The sequence below is a fragment of the Bombina bombina genome, chromosome 5 (assembly GCF_027579735.1).
Source record: "Bombina bombina isolate aBomBom1 chromosome 5, aBomBom1.pri, whole genome shotgun sequence".
Classification (NCBI taxonomy): domain Eukaryota; kingdom Metazoa; phylum Chordata; class Amphibia; order Anura; family Bombinatoridae; genus Bombina; species Bombina bombina.
In genome coordinates, this window is record NC_069503.1 from 424,648,931 (window position 1) to 424,674,629 (window position 25,699).

Sequence of the window (25,699 nt, forward strand, 5' to 3'; positions counted from 1 at the left end):
TAGGTTAGGATTTATTTTACAGGTAAATTTGTTATTATTTTAACTAGGTAACTATTAAATAGCTATTGTACCTGGTTAAAATAATTACCAAGTTGCCTGTAAAATAAATATAAATCCTAAAATAGCTATAATATAATTATAATTCATATTGTAGCTATATTAGGATGTATTTTACAGGTAAGTATTTAGCTTTAAATAGGAATAATTTATTTAATAAGAGTTAATTTATTTCGTTAGATTTAAATTATATTTAACTTAGGGGGGTGTTAGTGTTAGGGTTAGACTTAGCTTTAGGGGTTAATCCATTTATTATAGTAGCGGTGAGCTCCGGTCGTCAGATTAGGGGTAAATAATTGAAGTTAGGTGTCGGCGATGTTAGGGAGGGCAGATTAGGGGTTAATACTATTTATGATAGGGTTAGTGAGGCGGATTAGGGGTTAATAACTTTATTATAGTAGCGCTCAGGTCCGCTTGGCAGATTAGGGGTTAATAAGTGTAGGCAGGTGTCGGCGACGTTGAGGGGGGCAGATTAGGGGTTAATAAATATAATATAGGGGTCGGCGGTGTTAGGGGCAGCAGATTAGGGGTACATAAGGATAACGTAGGTGGCGGCGCTTTGCGGTCGGGAGATTAGGGGTTAATTATTGTAAGTAGCTGGCGGCGACGTTGTGGGGGGCAGGTTAGGGGTTAATAAATGTAATACAGGGGTCGGTGGGGTTAGGGGCAGCAGATTAGGGGTACATAAGTATAACGTAGGTGGCGGTCAGCAGATTAGGGGTTAAAAAATTTAAATCGAGTGGCGGCGATGTGGGGGGACCTCGGTTTAGGGGTACATAGGTAGTTTATGGGTGTTAGTGTACTTTAGGGTACAGTAGTTAAGAGCTTTATGAACCGGCGTTAGCCCAGAAAGCTCTTAACTACTGCTATTTTCCGGCGGCTGGAGTTTTGTCGTTAGAGCTCTAACGCTCACTTCAGAAACGACTCTAAATACCAGCGTTAGAAAGATCCCATTGAAAAGATAGGATACGCAATTGACGTAAGGGGATCTGCGGTATGGAAAAGTTGCGGCTGAAAAGTGAGCGTTAGACCCTTTAATCACTGACTCCAAATACCGGCGGTAGCCTAAAACCAGCGTTAGGAGCCTCTAACGCTGGTTTTCACGGCTAACGCCAATCTCCAAATCTAGGCCTATGTGTCTATAAGTACCCAAAATATTTTGGCCTATTAACCCCTTAATGACCGGACCATTTTTCAATTTTCTTACCCTTAATGACAATGGCTATTTTTACATTTCTGCAGTGTTTGTGTTTAGCTGTAATTTCCCTCTTACTCATTTACTGTACCCACACATATTATATACCGTTTTTCTCGTCATTAAATGGACTTTCTAAAAATACCATTATTTTTATCATGTCTTATAATTTACTAAAAAAAAAAAAATAAAATATGAGGAAAAAATGGAAAAAAACACACTTTTTCTAACTTTGACCCCCAAAATCTGTTACACATCTACAATCACCAAAAAACACCCATGCTAAATAGTTTCTAAATTTTGTCCTGAGTTTAGAAATACCCAATGTTTACATGTTCTTTGCTTTTTTTGCAATTTATGGGGCAATAAATACAAGTAGCACTTCGCTATTTCCAAACCACTTTTTTTCAAAATTAGCGATAGTTACATTGGAACCCTGATATCTGTCAGGAATACCTGAATATCCCTTGACATGTATATATTTTTTTTTAGAAGACAACCCAAAGTATTGATCTAGGCCCATTTTGGTATATTTCATGCCACCATTTCACCGCCAAATGCGATAAAAAAAAAAAAAAGTTCACTTTTTCACAAAATTTGTCACAAACTTTAGGTTTCTCACTGAAATTATTTACAAACAGCTTCTGCAATTATGGCACAAATGGTTGTAAATGCTTCTCTGGGATCCCCTTTTTTCAGAAATAGCAGACTTATATGGCTTTGGGGTTGCTTTTTGGTAATTAGAAGTCCGCTAAATGCCGCTGCGCACCACACGTGTTTTATGCCCAGGAGTGAAGGGGTTAATTAGGGAGCTTGTAGGGTTAATTTTAGCTTTAGTGTAGTGTAGTAGACAACCCCAAGTATTGATCTAGGCCCATTTTGGTATATTTTATGCCACCATTTCACCGCCAAATGCGAGCAAATAAAAAAAAAAACTTAACATTTTTCACACTTTTAGGTTTCTCACTGAAATTATTTACAAACAGCTTGTGCAATTATGGCAGAAATTGTTGTAAAAGCTTCTCTGGGATCCCCTTTGTTCAGAAATAGCAGACTTATATGGCTTTGGCGTTGCTTTTTGGTAATTAGAAGGCCGCTAAATGCTGCTGCGCACCACACGTTAATTATGCCCAGCATTGAAGGCGTTAAATTAGGTAGCTTGTAGGGAGCTTGCAGGGTTAATTTTAGAGATCAGCCTCCCACCTGACACATCCCACCCCCTGATCCCTCCCAAACAGCTCTCTTCCCTCCCCCACCCCACAATTGTTCCCGCCATCTTAAGTACTGGCAGAAAGTCTGCCAGTACTAAATAAAAGAGGTTTTTTTTTTTTTTAAATAAAAATAATAAAGTATTTTAGCTGTGATGGACCCCTGCCTTAGCCCCAACCTCCCTGATCCCCCCTCCAGCTCTCTAACCCTCTCCCCTACCTAATTACCGCCATCTTGGGTACTAGCAGCTGTCTGCCAGTACCCAGTTTGGCCCCCAAAACCCCCCAAAAAGTATTTTTATTTTATTTTTTACTTAAAAAACTATTTCTGTAGTGTAGCAGCCCCCCACAATACCCCCCACCCCCACCCCTCCCAGATCCTTTTATATTTTTTTTTAAAAAAAATTCCCTTTTTTTCCCCTTTCTGCCCTCATTCATTGGTGTCAGTGTGGCTAATGGGTGCACGTGCACGCGCGCCCCGTGCACACGCACATGCACGCCCACGTGCACACTCGCGCATCGTGCACGCGCATCGTGCACCCGGCGGACACTGGCACTATCGCTACCGGTGCAGAGAGGGCCACAGAGTGGCTCTCTCTGCATCGGAGGCTTGTAAAGTGGTATTGCAGGATGCCTCCATATCGAGGCATAACTGCAATACCCTCAGAGCTGCTGGAAGCATTTGTGATCGCTTCCAGCACTCTGTTTGACAACTGACGTACCAGGTACGTCCATTGTCATTAACTGCTTGTTAATGCATGACGTACCTGGTACGTCAGTTGTCATTAAGGGGTTAAACAATGTTGGCAGGATCTCGATCCCATAGGAATATGACATCAAGTATGAAGTCCTGTTTTCCTAGGTAGCTATAATACATATTTTCCAGTTTTAAAACCATATTAACCTCTGAAATCCATTGTGCTAAGCTTGGGACTTCCTGTTTCTTCCATAACCTCGGGATTAATCTTTTTGCAAAACTTAACATACAAGGTAGTAATTTTCCCTTGTAGACACAACCTAGTTTAGGGGTCTGGTTCAACAAAACTATTGTAGGATTCAATATGATATCAAATTCTAATTTACCTTTTATGTATGCAGAGATCTGCTCCCAGAATGATTTCAATTTAGGACATGACTACCAAATGTGTGTCATGGTCCCAACCTCACCACAGTGTCGCCAGCACAGAGGTGACGCTTTAGGAAAAATCTTAAATAATCTATGTGGAGTGAGTTACCATCTGGACAAAATCTTGTAGTTTAGTTCTACTAGGATTGGGGAAACGGAAGATTTTTTTGGTAGAAGTGAATGAATGAGACCATTGTTTTTCAGTAAACTCTATCTGTAGCTCACGCTCCCATTGTTTTATATAGGACGGTACTGAATTGGAATATTTTTTGTTCAGTATTGTATATATCAGTGAGACATGAGACCTCGTCATGGTGGCTGTTGTGCATAGTTTCTCGAAAGGAGTGAGGGGCCTCAAAATCTCATGTTTTCATGTAGCAGACAAAACTGAGTGCCTGGATTGCAGATAGACATACCACCTGTCAAAAGGTGGTCCTATCTCCCTGCACAAATCATTTTGGCTTTTGAATAGACCATTGTGTGTCAAGACATATATAGGGATATTTGTGTAAGTATTGGGAGAATCAGACAGACCCTCCAGTTGGTCTGGAAAGAAATAAGGATTTTGGAATAAGGGAGATAATGGAGATATGATGGTGGAAAGATTGCCTTGTTCTTTAAGTACCTTATCCCAGATATCTAGGGTGACTTTAATTATTATATTGGTCCCTGATCGACTTGGTCTATGTTTCTTCAATGACAAGGGTAGATTAGACATATTTGGCATGTCTATCAAATGAGATTCCATCTGAACCCACAGCTTTGATGGGCTATTATGACACCATGCCATTATGTGTGCTAGGAGAGTCGCAGTATAATAATTTCAGAGGATCGGGACATTCAGTCCCCCCTCTTCTTTAGTGAAGTACAAATTTTTTCTCACCACTCTCGGCTTGTTGTGAGACCAGATAAATGACTCTATTAATCTTTGATGTGTGGTGAAAAAGTGTTGAGGTATATATATAGGTAATGTTTGGAATAAATAGAGGTATTTAGGTATTATTGACATTTTGATTGCGTTAATGCGTCCCATCCATGACAGATGTCCCTGTTTGTGCCAGGTGCCCAATAGTTGGCTTATTTCCGTGTATAGAGATGAAAGTTTTTATTGTATGTCTCCGATGGCTTATCTGGAATAATAGTCCCTAGATATTTAACCGTGTTGACTAAGTCAAATTGTGTATGTGTGGAAAGGTATTGGGTAACTGAGTTTTCTAAGTTGATTGGCATCAACATAGACTTATCTATATTAATAGAGAAATTTGAGACCTGTTTATATTCCTGAAAGGTTTTCAATAAGGGGGGCAAAGAGGACTTTGGGTCAGTCAAGGTGAATATAATGTCATCAGTGAAGAGTAAGCACTTCTGAGTATATGGGCCATATGTGAAGCCTTTGATATCAGGATGAGTTCTAACCATAGTCGCAAATATTTCTACAGTAAGAATAAATAATAGGAGCGAGAGGGGGCAACCTTGTCTCGTACCATTCCTAATCGGAAAAATATTGGATGAATCTACCGGGGAAGTTAAATTTCGTCAATGTCGCCCACATGAAGTCCCAGTCAACCCTGTCAAATGCCTTTTCGGTGTCTGTGGATAGGAATATCATAGGAATGTTACTGTCAGTCGAGTCCATTATGTCACAGTTTTTATACTCTGCAGTTGTGCATAAATAAAAACACTGTCATTCAAATGTAAGAAATACTCTGCTGTGTGACCTCAATAGACTCTGGTAAACCACACAAAACCACTTACAATGAGACTAAAGAATAACAATTTGCAATCCCAGCAGAGAGACATGAAGGGGGGCAAATACATTTTACTTTATTGGGAAAAAACAAACATAATACCTCTATAAGATACACAACAAAATGCATGTAGAGTCAGAATGAATTTCATCATGCATCTCAAATAGAAATTGCATTATGTGTCTCACATGTACAGTATGTTCTATATATGTTCTAAAGGTTTTTTGTTTGCCCCCCAAAAAATAAAAATAATAAATAGTTAAGCTTTGAACACTTGTCCCTGCATATGTCTTGTAATAAGAAATTTCAAACCACTATTTTTTATTCTTAATATTTCAACCAGCTGTCAGATAAAAGGTATGTGAATGCAAATTATGCATTAAAGGAACAGTATACTGTAAAATAGTTTTTTCCCTTAATATGTTTCCAATTACTTTTTTTTACCAGCTGCAGAGTATAAAATGTATGGGATATGCTTTTTTAAGGCTTATTTGTGTTTATGAATTAGCTGATTTTGTGTTTTTAAACCACAACCTAATAAAATGGGTTGAGCTTGTAGGTATAATCAGATCTCATTACTTTATCACATTCTGTACATATAATTGCTTCTTTATCTTATATCTGTCCCTAAACCAATCACCAATATGTGGAGAGAACAATGGAAAATAAAACATTTTATTACCTTATCTCTTCTATAACGCACTTGGAGTGTAATTTATTCTACTTACTGTGTTAACACAGCTTGGCCTTGAGGCCAAAAACTTTCAGGATAGATGGGGATACCACAGGCTAAATAAACTATGTCAAATGCCAATATAAGGGTAATTGAAATACTTGTAAACAATTTAATACACTCCAGCAGGTAAAGTTGATCATTGGGAAAAAATTAAAGCAGAGAATTTTTTTTAGTAAACTATCCCTTTAAGGGCCAGATAAGTAGAGAACAAATATTTGTTCTCCACTTTGTAATACCAGCTCAAGCAAATGTGCGCTGGTATTACAGATGAGGTGCAATGCGAACTAGGGCTGCAACACTAATCGGTAAGATTGATCATAAAAATAGTTGTCAAAGAATCTCATTATCAATTAGGTGGTCAGCGATTAGTTGGTTAATTGCACAGAACCAGCTGCTTCAATCCGATGAACTCCTGCACATAGTATTGTGCAAACATTTTTATTTATTATTATTTTTTCTATCCGATTAATCGGATGATTATTGTCCGATTAATCGGATAGAAAAAAGATTTAAAAAATAAATAAATTAAATTTTTTTGCACAATCTTAGTTGCAGTAGATCATCAGATTAAAGCAGCTGGTGCTGTGCAATTGACCAACTAATCGCTGACCACCTAATTGATAATGAAATTTGTTGCCAACTATTTTTATGATCAAACTTACCGATTAGTTGTTGCAGCCCTAATGCGAACGTTGTATCCTACTGCCTGCCCTGGCTGGCTCTCTAGCTCCACCTGCCTGCCAAAAGCAGTTTCCTGCTTCCTGTTTGTGCCTTTGTGTTGGATTCTGTGCCTAAGTGTGTTTTGATCTGCCTTATGTTAACTCCTGTTCCTGACCTTTGCCTGAACTTTGACCCTTCTACTGGATTTCGCTGTCCTGACCTCTGACTCTTGGCCTATCTCCTGAGTGTGATTTTGTCTAGTGATTCTGTTTTTGTCTACCCTTCTGGTTTCTGACTCTCTGGCCTGATTTTTGACAATTCTTTTAGACTGTGTTTTGGTACTTATTTTCCTTGTTTGTTGCTGACTTGCCTGCCTGACTACGCATTGGCCCTTCCTTACTGGTCACGTTCTGGGTACTATCATTTGTGCTGGGACGCTGTGCACAGGCCAAAGTATGGACCCAGAGGAAGTATCTAAAGTTATAGCCCATCAAAGCCAACTACTTGGAGCTCATGCTGCTCATCTCCAAAGTTTGGATGTGAAATTTGCTCAACTTACAGAAATGATCATAACATACTGCGAAGTCTTGCAAACACCTCAAACGCCTACATTGAGAGCTTCTGCCCCTAAACTACCCGACCCGTACCTGAGAAATGTGATGCTACCATAAATTACTGTAGGGGATTTCTTAATCAATGTCATCTTCATTTCAATAATGATCCATTTACCTTTCATTCTCCTTTAACTCCTGAAAGGGAAAGCAATAGCTTGGGTCTCTCCTTTGCTGGAGAAAGATAATTCCATTCTTCATGATACCAAAACCTTTCTAACTGCTCTGCAAACAGTGTTTGACTGCTCAAGAAGAGAGGCAGCTGCAGAAGCATCCTTACTGGAGGTTCAACAAGGAACCCAGTCTGTAGTTTATTATGTAGTAGAATCTCTTGCAGCTGAAACAGATTGGAATCAGGGAGCTTTGAAGGCAGCATTCCGCAAATGTCTATGCGACCAAATTAAAGATGAACTAGTATATAGAGATGTACCGGCTACTCTTGAGGAATTAATTTACCTTTGTACCAAACTTGACTCTAGACATCAAGAGCGGCTACAGGAAATAGGATGAGTCAAGAGGATTCAACCTCCTCCTTTTTCCCCTCCTGCTCCTCCTCCAGAAAAACCCATGGAAGTAGGAGCATTATTGGAAGCCGAGAAATTGAGAATGCGTAACCTTGGTTTATGTCTCTACTGTGGAACCAAGCGTCATCTCCTGAGAGACGGTCCTACCTGACATGGAAAAAGCCAGGCTTAATTATTTTTGGAGGGGCAGAATAAAGTCAATCCAGTCTCAAGACCTCTCCCAAATCAAAGCTTTTTGTCCCAATCTACATCAAATTTGGCATGATCGAGATCAACTCCCAAGCCCTCATTGATTCTGGAGCTGCAAGGAATTTAATTGATCTAACTTTTGCCTCAGTACGGGGCTTTCCTCACACATAATTCTTGGACTACCTTGGCTCCTGAAGCATAATGCTGTTTTCTCCTGGTCCTCTTATATCTTGGGGAAAAGAATGTTGGAGGGGCTGCTTATCAAATCCAGTCAAGAAAATATCTGCTATCTGTTCTTCTATGACATCTGAAGATGTCTCTCTTCAGATGTCATAGAAGATGTCTCTCTCCCTGAAACTTACAGATCTGGTGCACCACTGGTTCAGGGCCCCGGTTATTAACTCTCGGCCTTCCAGACCTGGATGGTCCTATAAATGACCTTCAATATCCTTGTTAATTGATTGCTTCGCAGTTCTAGAGTTAACTGCAATGGACATCTCAATTATGACTCTGAGATGCGATTGCAAGGGACTTAGTGCTTGTATTTGTTTTTGCTGTTCTTGTTCTTTTCTCCCCTCAGGTACACGGTCCCAGATCATTACAGGAATCATAGGACATTCTGGAAGATAATTTGGCCCGGGCATTGCCCCTGCAAGAGTAAGAGGAGGGGAACGCTGGCTTCAGCGCCCCATCCAAAAACATTATGTTACAATGTTTAAGTGATGCTACTGTTTGAGTTAAATGGTTGATATGGGCACATAGTTAAGAGACCACGACATTAGATCTTAAGGCCTTCGGCATAACCCCCCCCTTCCACTAACTCCCTGGGTTGTAATTGACCCTCAGAGTGTGACTACTTGGTCTCCCTCCAATCCTACCCTGTAGACCTTTCCTAGAGGTTTGGCCCCAAAGACTAAACATCCCACTTAGCTTAATGGCCGCCCCTCCTTCGTGTCACCCGGGGTGGGGGGGTGGGCCGGTGAAGAGATATATGGGTCTCATCACCCTAGTGTTTTGATTTAACTTGTTGCCCTTAAGCCACCTTAGTCCTACTTAACTTAATTTCCCTCCTAGCTTAGTGGTCACCTCTTTCTTTCAAAAGGGAGAAGGATAGAGGAAAAGAAACAAAGGCCCCAGTACTCTAATGTCATGATTTAACTAATTATACCTAAGTTGCCCTAGATCTAATAACCTTTTTACTGTTATTATGTTGTTATGTTTTCAATGTTATGCACCAGCAGGAAACCCACTGTATCAAAGATGGCCAGTGCTCAGTGTTTGCTGCAATAATTGTCCACCACGAATGCCCATCCTCACACTTCTGTTCGCCCTATCGGGCCTGTATGGCCCTGTGACTGCAAAATCAGCCCTATCTAATCTACCTCCGGTACCTTCGGCACTCCCCCCCACTATTGGATCTACTTTGATCTTCGCTTTTAAGGGAAGCACAATGCAGATATTGGCTGTGTTCTTTTACCACAGACCTTATTTATCACCACACACTAGAAGCATATCACTTTTGAATAGAGCCTAAGTCGCACCATCTGCAGTAGTCCGTATTGCAGTAGATAAAGAACATTACCTAGGTATTTTTACCTCCCCTCCCTCCACCTACCTCCCCAAACCCCCTCCCCTTTTTTTTTTGTCTACTCTGCTGTTGTTCAGCATGGCTATCAAATTTGCTACCTTGAACACCCAAGGCTTGAACTCACCTACAAAGAAGAGCCTTCTCCTTCGATTCCTTTTAAAAAATGGCGTGGGAGTTGCCTTCCTCCAGGAAACTCACTGGCCCCGGGGCTCCTCTTTCATGCAGAACTCCAAACTTTTTCCAACTTGCCTGTCGGCCTCTCATCCAACAAAAAGAAGAGGTGTCGCCATTGTGGTTCACAAGTCAATTACATGTGAGGTCCAGCACGTAGAAAGGAACCCGGAGGGCAGGTATCTTCTGGTGGTTTGTACCTTGGACGTTGTCCAATACACCCTAGCTTCGCTGTACACCCCGAATGTCAGCCAATTTGCCTTCCTGAAATCGGTTCTTCCCCTAATAGACCAATTAAACAGGGGTACTCTTTTGATAGGTGGGGAATTGAACATAGTGTGGGACCCAGTCTTGGATAGGAGATCTTCCAAACATAAACCCTTGGACCCCGTAGCTAAAAGGGCCTCAAGTCAGTTTAGATCCTTTATGTACCAGTATAGTCTGTACGACACATGGAGATGCATCTCCCCCACGGAGAGAGACTTCACCTTCTATTCGAACCCCCACCTCTGCTACTCAAGGATTGACTACCTGTTGAGTCATTCCCCCCTCCTGGACAGGCTATCTTACCCTTCTATTCAGGTGTGCCCATGGTCGGACCATGATATGGTCTCCATCACCTTGGATGATGCCCATATCCGGGGGTCTCCCACTTCGTGCTGGAGGCTACACCCCTCGTTAATTTCCGGGCCAGCTGGAGTTGAAACCTCTAAGGTTATCTCCCATTTTCTGGTCACCAATGGCAACGCTATGACAGACGACCCTGTGCTATGGGCAACCCTGAAGGCTTTCATGAGGGGCCACTTTATAAAACAAGCCTCAAAAAAACGTAGACTTGCAGGAAAGCCCCTCGCTCAATTATATTCGGAGTTATGCTCACTAGAAAAACACAATAGAGGAGGCCCCTCGAAACTGATGGCAGAACAGATAGCAACCATAAGATCCAAAATTAACATAATTGAGGAAAAAAGTGTACAATCAAATCTCCTGGCCTTTAAACAATTATACTACGACAAGGGTAATAGAGCCGATAGACTCTTGGCTCATAAGCTTTGAACCCGTACACAACAACGTCGAATCCCGTCTATTAAAACTCAAAAAGGATCTGTATATGCCCCAAACGACATAGCAAGGGCATTTGCATAGTACTATACCGCATTATATAATTTGGACTCCTCCCCCAAGAACCCTAGGGCCCCAAAACTGCAGATTGAACAGTTTATATTTTCCCTTCCCCTCCCAGTCCTATCGGTGGAAGATGCCCAGAACCTCTCTGGCCTACTGACCACCGACGAACTGCAACAAGCAATCTCCTCACTTCAGTTAAATAAGGCCCCAGGACCGGACGAATTCACCACTCTATTTTACAAAACGTATTCCCCGCAACTGATACCTCTTCTCACCAGATTCTTCAACTCTACTTTTAATACAGGCAAACTCCGTCCAGAGTTACTTGAGGCCTCCATCATCACTTTACCTAAAGAGGGGAAGGACCATTCTCTATTTGAGAGTTATAGGCCGATCTCGCTAATAAATGTGGATGTAAAGCTTTATGGGAAAAAATTGGCCACAAGATTAAATAGGTTTCTCCCAGAATTAGTAGGCCCGGACCAGGTCAGCTTCATCCCTGGCAGGCAGGGCCCTGACAATACGAGACGCCTCTTGAACATATTTACTGAGGCTGCAGACATGGGAGTTCCCCTTCTTGCCCTGGCAATGGATGCCAAGAAAGTATTCGACAGGGTGAGATGGGACTACATGTTCTCAATATTGTCTGCGTTTGGCCTCCCGGAAACCTTCATTACCACTGTGAGATCTTTATACTCTTGTCCCACGGCGAAGGTAAGATGTTTCAACTTTTGCTCATGCAAGGTGCAGATCACTAACGGCACAAGACAGGGTTGCCCCTTGTCTCCACTGCTGTTTGCCCTAGCTATCGAACCATTAGCCATTGCAATAAGGATATCAACCCAAATCAAGGGTCTAGTCCTTCACGACACCCCCCCCCAGAAATTAGCCCTCTACGTGGATGATCTGACTCTTTTCATTACAGACCCGGAGGAATCCCTCTGTTAGATCCTCTTTTCCCTTTTCTCACAGGCCCTTTAAATTTCCCCTCAGCTATTTAAACTCGCAACCTTCCTATCCTGGTTGCTGGATAATTGAAGCACTCACACTGTGTGGTGTGTTTGAGCCAATCCGGCTCCTTCCCTGACGTCAGCCGTATCTCCGATATTCAGACTTTCCTCCTCTGTCTGCTCTGCTAAACGCAATAACTCACTGCTCACTGCTGGAGCTTGCGGTCTGATGTCATCAGCTGCTGCCGCTCTTACCTCTCTGACCTGTTTGCCTGCTGCACTCAGCCGTTACCGCTCCCGGAGCTGCTCCTCCTCTTGGAAAACAAGTAGCAGACAGGTAGTATGCAGACTTACCTTATATCAATTGATACTGCTGAACTGACGTTACCAACTCCGTGTTAATTCAATCATTACTTGCTGCATTGTATGTCTATTGGCCATCCGAGTTTAACCAGACTTCTGTGTCTGTCTTGCAAACTCCATCTGGCACATATTAAAGACAGAAGGGTTAACCTGACAGCAGTCAATCCCTGTTAACCCCTCTGTCACAAAACAACATTTACTAGCCTGCTTACATTTGATTGCTATGTTTATATCTGTTGCTTATAGAAAAACCTCTAACACTGTGACAGTAAAGATTACTAATCAGGAAAACAAGTAGAAACTGATATAATTATCCAGCATAAGCCAGAGGTTATAAGCAAATATCGACATAACTGACTTAGCAAACCAAGTCACTATATTAACTCAACGAATGGATACTGTCACTCAGACACTTAGGGAGGTGCAAACTGAAAACCAGGTACTTAAAGACTGCCTAAGAGAGATGTATTCAGCCAAACCTGCACACACAGATGTACTCCCAGATGTACTCCCAGAGCCTCAGGTGTCTTTACCAGATAAATTTACTGGCAATAGGACAACCTTTAAAGAATTCAGAAACGCCTGTCTATTGTTGTATGAACTTAAACCAAGAATATACAACAACGACAGAATAAAAGTTCTTACTACGATCTCTTATTTGAGGGGTAAGCCGCGTATATGGGCAGACAGTCTATTTGAATTTTCTAAAAGCATTTTACTGTATGATGATCCTTTTAAACAGGATTCTGCAGAAACCTCTTTAAGGGCCTTGAGACAAGGCAGACTTCCTGTTGAAAATTACATATCACAGTTCAAAATTTATGCTATAGAATCCAAGTGGAATGAGCCATCACTTAGAAATTAGTTTAGAATTGGGCTCTCTGAGGATATCACGACAAACTATCCCGTACTGGTGTCCGGGATGGATGATTTATTCAACCACTGCACCACCATTGACCGACGATTACGGGAACGCAAGCAAGAAAGGGCTAACAACCCAGGGTTGCACAAGCGTTATAATGTCCCCTCTGTTCATCCTAAGGAGTCTGAAACTCCTATGGATATTGGCTTTATCAGAGGTCCCCTCTCTCCAGAGGAGAAAGGCAGAAGACAAGCTCTTAGATTGTGTATGTACTGCGCTGCCCCAGAGCATGATGGGAATGCCTGTCCACTTCTAAAAAAGACGAAATCGGGTAAGATTAATTTAAATTCTCTTAGTCTAACATTAAAAAAGCAAATGCAGGGGGACTTCCGGTGGGCGGGCTCCGGGATAGGCAGCACAGCAGCAGAGCTCCGCATCAACTTGCTCTTATTTGCCCAATAAACTACCTTTTGTGGCTCACTCACGGCTAACTTTGCCCTTCACCTACCCAGCTGCCTCCCTGGAGCCCCACGAAAAAATCCTAGGCAGGTCCCGCTGCCCGGAGCGGAGGGGTTACTTGAAGGCTATCCCTCTCTGCACTTTTTCACAGGAGTGATTCCGGCTCCCCCACCGAAGACCCCTATTCTAACTTTCCGGAGTAGGGAGACACTTTCATCGGACGGCTACTTACCGATATAATTGCGGAGATCAGTCCGGCTCCCGCCCCTTGTTCCCGGCAGTCTCTGGTTGCACGGGCCTACCATGGGGAACTTTGCTATGGACGCGGCTGACGCCATCTTGGGCCCACGTGGCTCGCCATCCTCCAGAGTCAGAGTAGTGTGGAGTGGACGGTGAGGCTGAATATCGCAGAGACAGGCCATTATAACCCCCGATGCCTGATACCCCAGTCTCCGGACCTTTGCCTCATTGAACTCCTGGGCGTCTGGCCACATGGTCCTTGCCGCGGCCTGCCAGTGAACGACCGAAAGATCAGCGAACCGGCCCTCTCGCCTGGGAGGGTCCTTTGACATTGGAGAAGATTTCGTGGGCTCCCTCCGCTTGCCGCTGAACCTCATGGGTGCCCCGTGCTCTCGGGGAACTGTTGCTACATCGGGTAAGATCATTACACCTACACCCCCATGTGAGCCTCCTCGACCCATACATATAACTGGTCGTTGCTACTAGCTGTATTATAAGCACATACCAAAGACACTAGCTGGGGCCTGTCTGATACCAATATACCCCCCTCTGAACATTTGAACTGGGTCTCTCTTTGTCACACACGGAGGTAAACACACCGGTATTTGCTTGGCCTTTTGTGGGATAGAACTCTACTGGACACCCCTGCTGGCCCTACGCCAGATCCTAACAGGACATTTTACAACAGATCCTGGTGAAACAAGGATTAAAAGAGTAACTTCCCCCAGAGACTGACCACATCCCCGCTACCCCTGCATTGCAGGGAGAGAGAAGTGGACACTTTGCTTTCCAGGACCTCTGGAGAGTGGAACTGAATCACACTATACCGGTACACCTTGATACTCAGGGGACAGAAACTTTACAGACCCCTATACGGGGGACACTCTCCTTGAACCACAGGGTCAAATTTTTTCCTTACCATATTACGTAAAGCTGCACTGTACTGTATGGTATATAATTGCTGTCAGTTTTTGCCTCTAACCACTACTTTCCCTATAAAGCAGCCTGGTCCCTAGCTCACACTGGGCTTCTATCTTCTTGCAAGGAGGCTGCAGACTGGGGTGGGAGAGTAAGAATTCCATGTCCCTACTGTTGACAGGTTTTGACAATATTTACTCTGTTGCATACTATTCTGCTTATCGATGGTTGATGTACTCTATACTATAATTACCTTACCTTGTCTTGGTATCTTTGTGAGGGGCATCTGCCATTTCACTCCGTAATAATAACGTAACACCTGCTTTTCAATACCTTACCTCTTCCCTCACAAGCTCCTAGGTATATGGATACATTTTTAACCAACACCCCAATAGCGAGCCGTAGTAAAGCCAATGACTGCCGCCATAGAGCTGCTAGTGATCTAACCACTCAGGGTCACAGTTCTGAAGCCCCATTAGAGGGGGAACAGGTGGAAACCCACCCTATTGTAAATCAAATCACCCTACTTTTTATGCCTAAAATTGACAACCTACAAAGGGGTGTAGACACCCTGGCGGGTGAAGTCAAACAGTTTTCAACCAGGTTGGGGGAGGCGGAGGGCAGAATATCAGATCTGGAAGACTCTAATATCAATACATCGAGTAGAATAGCACACTTAGAGAAACAAAACACATCCCTCCAGATAAAAATAGACGATCTAGAAAATAGATCGAGGCGCAATAATATGCGTCTCCTTGGTCTCCCAGAATCCATTAAACAACAGGAGTTGATTTACTTCATAGAAAACACTTTACCATCACTACTGAATGTATCCATCAAAGACCTTTCTGGAGGGGTGGAGAGGGCACATAGGGTAGGACCGGATAGACCTAGTCAGAATTTAGACCAACCTCGCCCCATAATGATAAAATTCTTGCATTTTCAAACCAAAACTGCCATTCTTGAGAGCTTACAGAAAAGTAGGCGAGCTGATGTTTGAAAACTCAAGGCTACTATTGTTCCAGGTGTGCTAGCTGGAGGCGCTGGTTCAGCTTGTATCAGTCGTTGGTATCTTCCTTTCCTTCCTCAGTTGTATAAGTCTAGGTGCAAAATAGTGGTGCTGAAATATCAGACAATACACCATACAAAGGTGAATATCTACTCACAGTGTATATTGCAGGTTACCGGCTCCTTCCCAATATGAAAAGACAATATCACAGATTCAGTAAAAAAGTTTGTCTTTATTTGGCTCAACGCAAAAGCGTTTCAACGGTCCCAGCCGTCTTTCTCAAGAGCAATAAAAGTGCTTTACAAACCAAAGCATACCTTTCCGCTGCATGTCAGTTACGCTACCTGCTTCCCCATTGGAGGAGAGCAGGTTTACACCCGATTCAAAATTTCAATTGTAAATTTAAAATAAACATCTAAAAAAACATAAAAAACAATATTAATTATATTAGAAACTATAAGTTTGTTTTAAAATATAAAATTTCTGTAGATATCATCATTTTTGCCGGTTTTGTAGTTCCCTTTCAGGTAGTTTTCTGTTTCAAGTTCCCTTTCAGGTCCGGTATGTCAGTGAAGATCACATGTTATAGGTTGTCCAATGAAATTCAGTTTCTGGTATAGTGATGTTTTGTAGTTCCCTTTCAGGTAGTTCTCTATTTTAAGTTCCCATTCAGGTCTGATATGTCAGTGGGTATCACATGTTATCGAATGTCCAATGAAAAACAGTTTCTGATTTTCTCAAAATAAAAAGACATAAGTGTTATTCACAGATACAAAGTTTCTTATATGAATTCTGCTTATCCAAATATTTAGAGGAGGTAGAATAAATTGCCACTTAGAAGTATGTTACAAGTTGGAGTATGTTACAAGTTGGAATTTCTATGGATAGGAATTGAGAAGGTTGAACTTCATTGGAGGGGTGGTAATCTGGCAAAACAACTAGACCAAAGAGAATTAAAATGGATACATACACTTAGAACATATGCCCAATGGGGTCTAAATAAGGACACAAAAATTGCTGCCTTTGTCTAAAAAACTCTTAACATAGGAAAGGGGGGACAAAATAAATGATAAATTCAAAAGATGAAAATATGGGGCCTAAATAAACCAGTAAAATTTTTTGTTCCTGTTGAGGTGAATACGATTATAAGGACACACACAGAAAAAAAAAAAAAAAAAAAAGGGGGGGGGCAAAATAAATATGTATTTATACAGACAGTTCATGTCATATCATCACACTTAATGTTTATATATACACATATTGTACAAAAGAATATAATTCTCACACTTAATTTCAAGAAATTATATGCAACACACAAGTCGCTGAGTCAATATCTAACATTCAATAAATATAGAAGTCTATTTATAATATGAATGTTTAATTATGAAAAGTATCTATTCCAACTTGTAACATACTTCTAAGTGGCAATTTATTCTACCTCCTCTAAATATTTGGATAAGCAGAATTCATATAAGAAACTTTGTATCTGTGAATAACACTTATGTCTTTTTATTTTGAGAAAATCAGAAACTGTTTTTCATTGGACATTCGATAACATGTGATACCCACTGACATATCAGACCTGAATGGGAACCTAAAATAGAGAACTACCTGAAAGGGAACGACAAAACATCACTATACCAGAAACTGAATTTCATTGGACAACCTATAACATGTGATCTTCACTGACATACCGGACCTGAAAGGGAACTTGAAACAGAAAACTACCTGAAAGGGAACTACAAAACAGGCAAAAATGATGATATCTACAGAAATTTTATATTTTAAAACAAACTTATAGTTTCTAATATAATTAATATTGTTTTTTATGTTTTTTTAGATGTTTATTTTAAATTTACAATTGAAATTTTGAATCGGGTGTAAACCTGCTCTCCTCCAATGGGGAAGCAGGTAGCGTAACTGACATGTATTTAAAGGCCGCCTGTGCAGCGGAAAGGTATGCTTTGGTTTGTAAAGCACTTTTATTGCTCTTGAGAAAGACGGCTGGGACCGTTGAAACGCTTTTGCGTTGAGCCAAATAAAGACAAACTTTTTTACTGAATCTGTGATATTGTCTTTTCATATTGGGAAGGAGCCGGTAACCTGCAATATACACTGTGAGTAGATATTCACCTTTGTATGGTGTATTGTCTGATATTTCAGCACCACTATTTTGCACCTAGACTTATACAACTGAGGAAGGAAAGGAAAGGAAGATACCAACGACTGATACAAGCTGAACCAGCGCCTCCAGCTAGCACACCTGATATATTCACACAGACCTTGGGAGAGACTGTGGGACGGCTGCGGTTCACCAGAAGGGGAAAGTATTAATACATATTATACACCTGTTTGCATGTATATCTGTTTTTTCTCTCCTGTATAATATGGAAAATACCATTGTTAATAATACTTTAAATGATTGGAGGACTGCAAGACAGTCCAAATATAATGACATATTTGGTAAAACAGAAAACTCTAACTCCGAATGGGAGTCTATAATTTTTAAATTACAAAAATTATACACAAAAGAAGCCAAAAAATGGTGGGAAGTAACATTTTTAAGTAGATACCTCAATGAAAGTATTGTACCCAGAGGACTTAGAGTATTTAAAATTCCAGCATTTGTATTAGAGGATGATAATTTTTTGCAAAAATGGAACGCAGCTTTACATAAATGTTCTCTAGAATTAGTCAGCTTACTATATGAGATGCAAGACTTACAATTGAAATCTCTAGAGAAAGAAATTAATACATTAGAACAAGAACTCAGTGGTTATTTAGACAACAAGAAATGTAAAGATAAGTTTGAATACATTAAAGAGAAAGCAAAAGAATTTGATGAAACAATAGGTGACAAAAAACATCAAAAATATATGAGAGATAATGAAGACTTTCAAGGTGGGACACAATATGTACAAAAAAAGCCTACACAGCAAAACAAATCACTTGATGAAAGGGGGAGAACAAAAACCAATAATGGTAATAATTATTCACATCACAACAGAAAAAATGTATATCACAGTAATGAATATTCTAGAGATAGAAAAGATCTAAATCACGGTCACATGCACAGAAATTATAGCACGGACACTAGTAGAAATCAGTACACACATCAAGAAAAAAATCAGAGACCAAGATCGCACAATAAAGAACTGATAAATGAAAATGTTATTTACAATGAAAGAAATCAAAGACACAGCTCACAACACAGAGAATACACACAAAGAAATGATCATAGGAACTATGATTCTCCATACTATGCTCAAAACCAATATAAAAAACAAAAAGATTATTATCAAAAAGATACACATAATTATCACTATACACCAAAAACACCACGTGCACATCACCAAGATTATAAAAGACCACGATCTCCTTTTATGAAGGGAGAAACAAAAGAGAAACACAAAACAGAAATAAGGGAAAGTTTTTCAAGACCCCCTCACCATTACACATACCAGAAAGAGGATCATATGAGGGAGAGAGAGAAACATTCACACAGGGAAAATTGGACACATCAAAACAAATATTCACCAATCAGGATAGATCATCCTCAGAAAAAGAGGGGAAGAACTCCAAACATAGAGGAAATAGAGGAGGAAGAGGGAAATCAAAGAAAGAGGAGACAGTAACACAGGGGATCTTTAATCTTTCATCCAAAACCATAAGTGACAATGAAAAATCAGTTTTATCCAGGGGATTAAAATTTATCCCCACACAAAAAGTTAATTCTTTTCAACTCTTTGTAGATGCACAAAAATTTGTGAGAAATTTAACGGTAAAAAGATTCTTTGCCAAACAGCCATCTGTACAATATATACCACCTCAAGATAGTCTAAGAAGTAAATTTAAAAACCCCTCAAGATTTTACCCAAGTCACATAAAGGGTCCCAATATAGAGGTATTTAATAAATTGATAATGAAAGATATAGACAATTTAACCAACAAAGTAAATAAGAGTTATCACAATCTTACAAAACAAGAAAAGGATATTCTTACAAATCTAAACAAGAGAGAAGATATAGTGATAAAGGAGGCAGACAAGGGTGGAGGTGTGGTCATTCTAGATAAAGAACATTATATGGAAGAAGCTAACAGAATCCTAGGAGACTCTAATACATATATTATTTTAACAAAGAATCCTAAAAAAGAATACACCTCCACTCTTCAAAAACTACTTATGGAAGCATTTAACCAAAATATAATAACAGAAGAGGAATTTGATTTTCTTTATAAAACAGATTCTAAGACCCCAATCTTTTATTTTTTACCCAAATTACATAAGCATGCAACAAGGCCACCAGGAAGGCCGATTATCAGTGGGATAGATTCTTTAAGTTCAAACTTGTCAGCATTCATAGATTTTTTTCTCCAACCCTATGCACAGAAGGCAAAATCTCATTTAAAAGATACCAAACATGTTTTACAAATCATACAAAATATACCCTGGCAAGAAAATTACTTTTGGGTCACCATGGACGTGACTTCTTTGTATACCATAATTGATCACAAAAAAGGGATTGAGGCAGTTAAATGGAAACTATCAGAAGATAAAGATTTATCACCAAAATTACTAGATTTCATACTTAGAGCCATAGAATTTATTCTATATCACAACTTTTTTTGGTTCAATGGGAACTACTATTTACAGATTTGTGGGACTGCCATGGGCACCAGGTTTGCACCAAGTTATGCCAATATTTATATGGACTATTTTGAGACGACTCATGTATGGCATAATCAAGAATTTGGTGCAGACCTGGTGTCCTGGCATAGATATATAGATGACATTCTGTGCATATGGAAGGGGGGTGAGTCCAAACTCATAGAATTTGTACAAATACTTAATAACAATAATCAGCAAGTCACATTATCAGTAGAATATGACAAAAAAGAAATACATTTTTTAGATTTAACTCTTTACACTATAGATGAAAAAATCCACAGCAAAACCTACTTTAAGAAGTGTGACACTAACACCTACATTAGACATGATAGCTGCCACCATCCTAACTGGCTAAAGTCAGTACCAAAAAGCCAATTCCTACAAATACGCAGGAACTGCAGCAATATAGATGATTACGAACAACAATCAAGAATACTCAAAGAAAGATTCATACAAAAGGGATATGACCATAGAGCTTTAGAAAAAGAAAGAAATGAAGTTGGAAATAAAATAAGATCAACCCTGTTAGAAAACAAACACAAAAATGAGACCTCATTTAACAATAATTTCCCTAAATTTGTGACCACATTTAATGTAGAACATCATACAATCAAAAAAATTATACAAAAGCACTGGCACATTATAAAAGAGGATGAATATCTAGGACCTATAATTCCAGCTAAGCCCACAGTTATCTTCAGAAAAGGACAAAATTTGAAACAAAAATTAGCTCCCTCACTCATAAAAGGCATAGCCCCCAAAAAACCTTTACAAATAAGTAACATGACAGGTTTCTTCACTTGCGGCAAATGCAAAGGTTGTAACTACAACAGAAGAACACACAAAACATTTGACTCCACAGTTACGGGAAAAAAATTTGAAATAAAAGAATTCATTACTTGCAAAAGTAAAAATGTGATATATTTGTTGCAATGTGGCTGCAAAATCCAGTATTTAGGACAAACGTCCAGATTTTTAAAAACAAGAATCATGGAACATCAAAATAAAATAGAAAAGAATCATGATGACCACGGAGTGCCGCTACACTGCAACAATTGTGAACATTTCACAAAAGAATCCTTTCTATGGATAGGAATTGAGAAGGTTGAACTTCATTGGAGGGGTGGTAATCTGGCAAAACAACTAGACCAAAGAGAATTAAAATGGATACATACACTTAGAACATATGCCCATTGGGGTCTAAATAAGGACACAAAAATTGCTGCCTTTGTCTAAAAAACTCTTAACATAGGAAAGGGGGGACAAAATAAATGATAAATTCAAAAGATGAAAATATGGGGCCTAAATAAACCAGTAAAATTTTTTGTTCCTGTTGAGGTGAATACGATTATAAGGACACACACAGAAAAAAAAAGAAAAAAAAAAAGGGGGGCAAAATAAATATGTATTTATACAGACAGTTCATGTCATATCATCACACTTAATGTTTATATATACACATATTGTACAAAAGAATATAATTCTCACACTTAATTTCAAGAAATTATATGCAACACACAAGTCGCTGAGTCAATATCTAACATTCAATAAATATAGAAGTCTATTTATAATATGAATGTTTAATTATGAAAAGTATCTATTCCAACTTGTAACATACTTCTAAGTGGCAATTTATTCTACCTCCTCTAAATATTTGGATAAGCAGAATTCATATAAAAAACTTTGTATCTGTGAATAACACTTATGTCTTTTTATTTTGAGAAAATCAGAAACTGTTTTTCATTGGACATTCGATAACATGTGATACCCACTGACGTATCAGACCTGAATGGGAACCTAAAATAGAGAACTACCTGAAAGGGAACGACAAAACATCACTATACCAGAAACTGAATTTCATTGGACAACCTATAACATGTGATCTTCACTGACATACCGGACCTGAAAGGGAAATTGAAACAGAAAACTACCTGAAAGGGAACTACAAAACCGGCAAAAATGATGATATCTACAGAAATTTTATATTTTAAAACAAACTTATAGTTTCTAATATAATTAATATTGTTTTTTATGTTTTTTTAGATGTTTATTTTAAATTTACAATTGAAATTTTGAATCGGGTGTAAACCTGCTCTCCTCCAATGGGGAAGCAGGTAGCGTAACTGACATGTATTTAAAGGCCGCCTGTGCAGCGGAAAGGTATGCTTTGGTTTGTAAAGCACTTTTATTGCTCTTGAGAAAGACGGCTGGGACCGTTGAAAAGCTTTTGCGTTGAGCCAAATAAAGACAAACTTTTTTACTGAATCTGTGATATTGTCTTTTCATATTGGGAAGGAGCCGGTAACCTGCAATATACACTGTGAGTAGATATTCACCTTTGTATGGTGTATTGTCTGATATTTCAGCACCACTATTTTGCACCTAGACTTATACAACTGAGGAAGGAAAGGAAAGGAAGATACCAACGACTGATACAAGCTGAACCAGCGCCTCCAGCTAGCACACCTGATATATTCACACAGACCTTGGGAGAGACTGTGGGACGGCTGCGGTTCACCAGAAGGGGAAAGTATTAATACATATTATACACCTGTTTGCATGTATACTATTGTTCCAGGACTTCTCTGCGGACCTAATGAAACGCCGCAGAGAATTCTCACCCCTATGCTCACAGCCCCATAAGGAGGGTAAACAGGCCTTCCTTTTGTATCCCGCTAGGCTCAAACTGGTCACCCCCAGGGGTTCCAGATTCTTCAAGACCCCAGCCGCTGCCCAGGAATTCTTAGACAACTATGGTCCCCTAGTTCGCAGTCCCACACACAGCCCTCAGAGACAACTGAGAGGGGAGGAGGGTTGAATGGGAAGTATAGGTATAGCTAATAAATGTTTAACTATGTCTAATTGTATCAAACTTAAATTGCAATAATGGTTAATTGGACATGGATACTGACTTTGTCTCAATTAATCACGCTGCTGTTGGGACCTTCCTTGGAGAGGGGCCGGGGGTCTGGCCCGCTCCTGGACACAGGGTCCACACTCGGGACAGCCCTGGTGGACTGTCCTGGTTGTGATTTCACAAGGTTTTGTTACAAAGGTTTTGAGTTTTTAGTTGAGGCAGCTTCTCTATGGCTGCTTCTTATTATTGGCACGCATGTTGGAAAAAATATCTGTCATAACATGTTAATTTTTACTGATCTTATTATAAATGCTGTATTAGATTGGGTTCTGATGACAAATTTGAATTTCTTTACAGCGCCATTGTTTGTTATGTCGGTTCAATGGGGCCTGGCTGGGACTCGGCATGGTGAAGGGCTGAACCGGGAGCCTCTACCCACGCCGCAAAGGTTTGAACCCCCCCCTTTTTTTTTTTCTCTTCCTCTCCCCCTCTTTCTTCGATGCCACAGTCCTCTTCCTTTTTCTCCTCCCACCCATTCCCCCTGTGCTTGTTTCTTCGATGCCACCTACACCTCACCAACCTTAGTCATGAAAATGCCTATGACACTCACATCATACCCACTAGATAAGATTTAATCTATACTCCTGGAATGTTGGGGGAATCCACTCCCCTATTAAGAGGAAGTCGATTTTAACCCATCTAAGGAAAAAACGTGCAGAAATTGTATTCTTACAGGAGACCCACCTCTCAGATTTAGAACATAGTAAATTACAGACTGGCTGGGTGGGAAGAGTTGAGTTTGTCTCATATAAATCAGCTAGTAGAGGATTGAATATACTTTTCGGTAAACAATTGGAATATGAGATTTTAGAGGTGCTTAAAGACCCTGAAGGTAGATACCTGGTAGTGCAGATTAGAATCCTAGACAACACCTACACCCTATGTAACATCTATGCCCCGAACCAAAGTGACAGAAAGTTCTGGGATTCCATTACGACCCTACTTACGCCCTACCTGGGTACACACATAATTTTAGGTGGAGATTTCAATTTAGCTCCTAACCCCCACTGCGACAGGCTTAGAGACCCTAATAGATGCGCAGCGAGAAGCCTGCCCAAGGTTTCAGACAAATTTGAGAGAGAGGTCTTCGAGGGTCTGGGAGGCGCCCTGGATGTCTCTGACATCTGGCATCAACTCAATCCCGATGGCAGAGACTATACCTGCGTCTCCAGAGCGACGCCCTCCATGTCACGCATTGATCTATTTCTAATTTCAAACTCGCTGATGACTCAGGTCATAGATACAAAGATAGGTGAAGTTATTGTCTCTGATCACGCCCCTATAGCACTATTTCTTGATACCACACCCAAGGTGCCTAATAGACGTACCCTGCGTTTCCCAAAATATCTGGTAACCTCCCAAGAATTTCAGTCCTACCTAGTTCACTGTTGGGATGACTATAGGATAAACAATATCCAGCATCTAAATTCGCCAGAACTCTTCTGGAGCATGGCTAAAGCCGTTCTTTCGGGCAACATCATCGCGTTTATGGCTCGCAGAAAAAGGCAATGCACGGAGAAAGTTGCGGGATTGAGAGATAGATTGGCGGAGGCTTACCGTGCGTATTGCACGACCCCCTCTCACAACACTTACCGCGCTTATACCGGCATCAAACAGGAGTATGATTCACTCCTTGTGCACCAGGCCTCTCAGGCACTCATACGGACCCGGGGTAAATATTACCGGTATGGGGACAAATCTGAAAAACTTTTGGCCACTCTGGTGAAACTGAGCACATCCTCCAAACATATTGCGGTGATCAAGGTCGGGGACAGAGTCCTGAGGGATTCGGGGGCCATTGCAGAAGCCTTTGCCTCCTACTACTCCTCTCTGTACAGAAGCGAACTTCCCACGGAGAATGAGGCGAGGGACCGCTTCTGGGAGACGATCAATCTCCCAAAACCCCCCCTTGTGGATCTGTTCTCAGCCTATTCCGAAGGGGAAAAAAACCCCTCCCCGGAATTCCTATCTGCCTCTATCACATTAATCCATAAAGCAGGGAAGGATTGTCTGCTACCTGAGTCTTATAGGCCGATTTCTTTATTGAATTCGGACTATAAGATCCTTACCAAGTTGTTTGCCGAGAGGCTGAAGTTCATTCTGCCCAGTATCATCCATGAAGATCAGACGGGCTTCATGTACGCACGCTCATCGACGGTTAATGTGCGAAGAGTCTTACAGATTGTTCAACACTTCTGGGCAGGTACCCACGCTCACAGGGAAGATAGACCGGAGGCCTTTCTGCTATCCCTGGATGCGGAAAAGGCCTTTGACCGTGTGGAGTGGGGTCATCTGTTCCACACCATGGCTCAAGCCAACTTCACCGGTCCCTTCCTTACCCTTATCAAAAATCTATCAAGCACCAACGGCA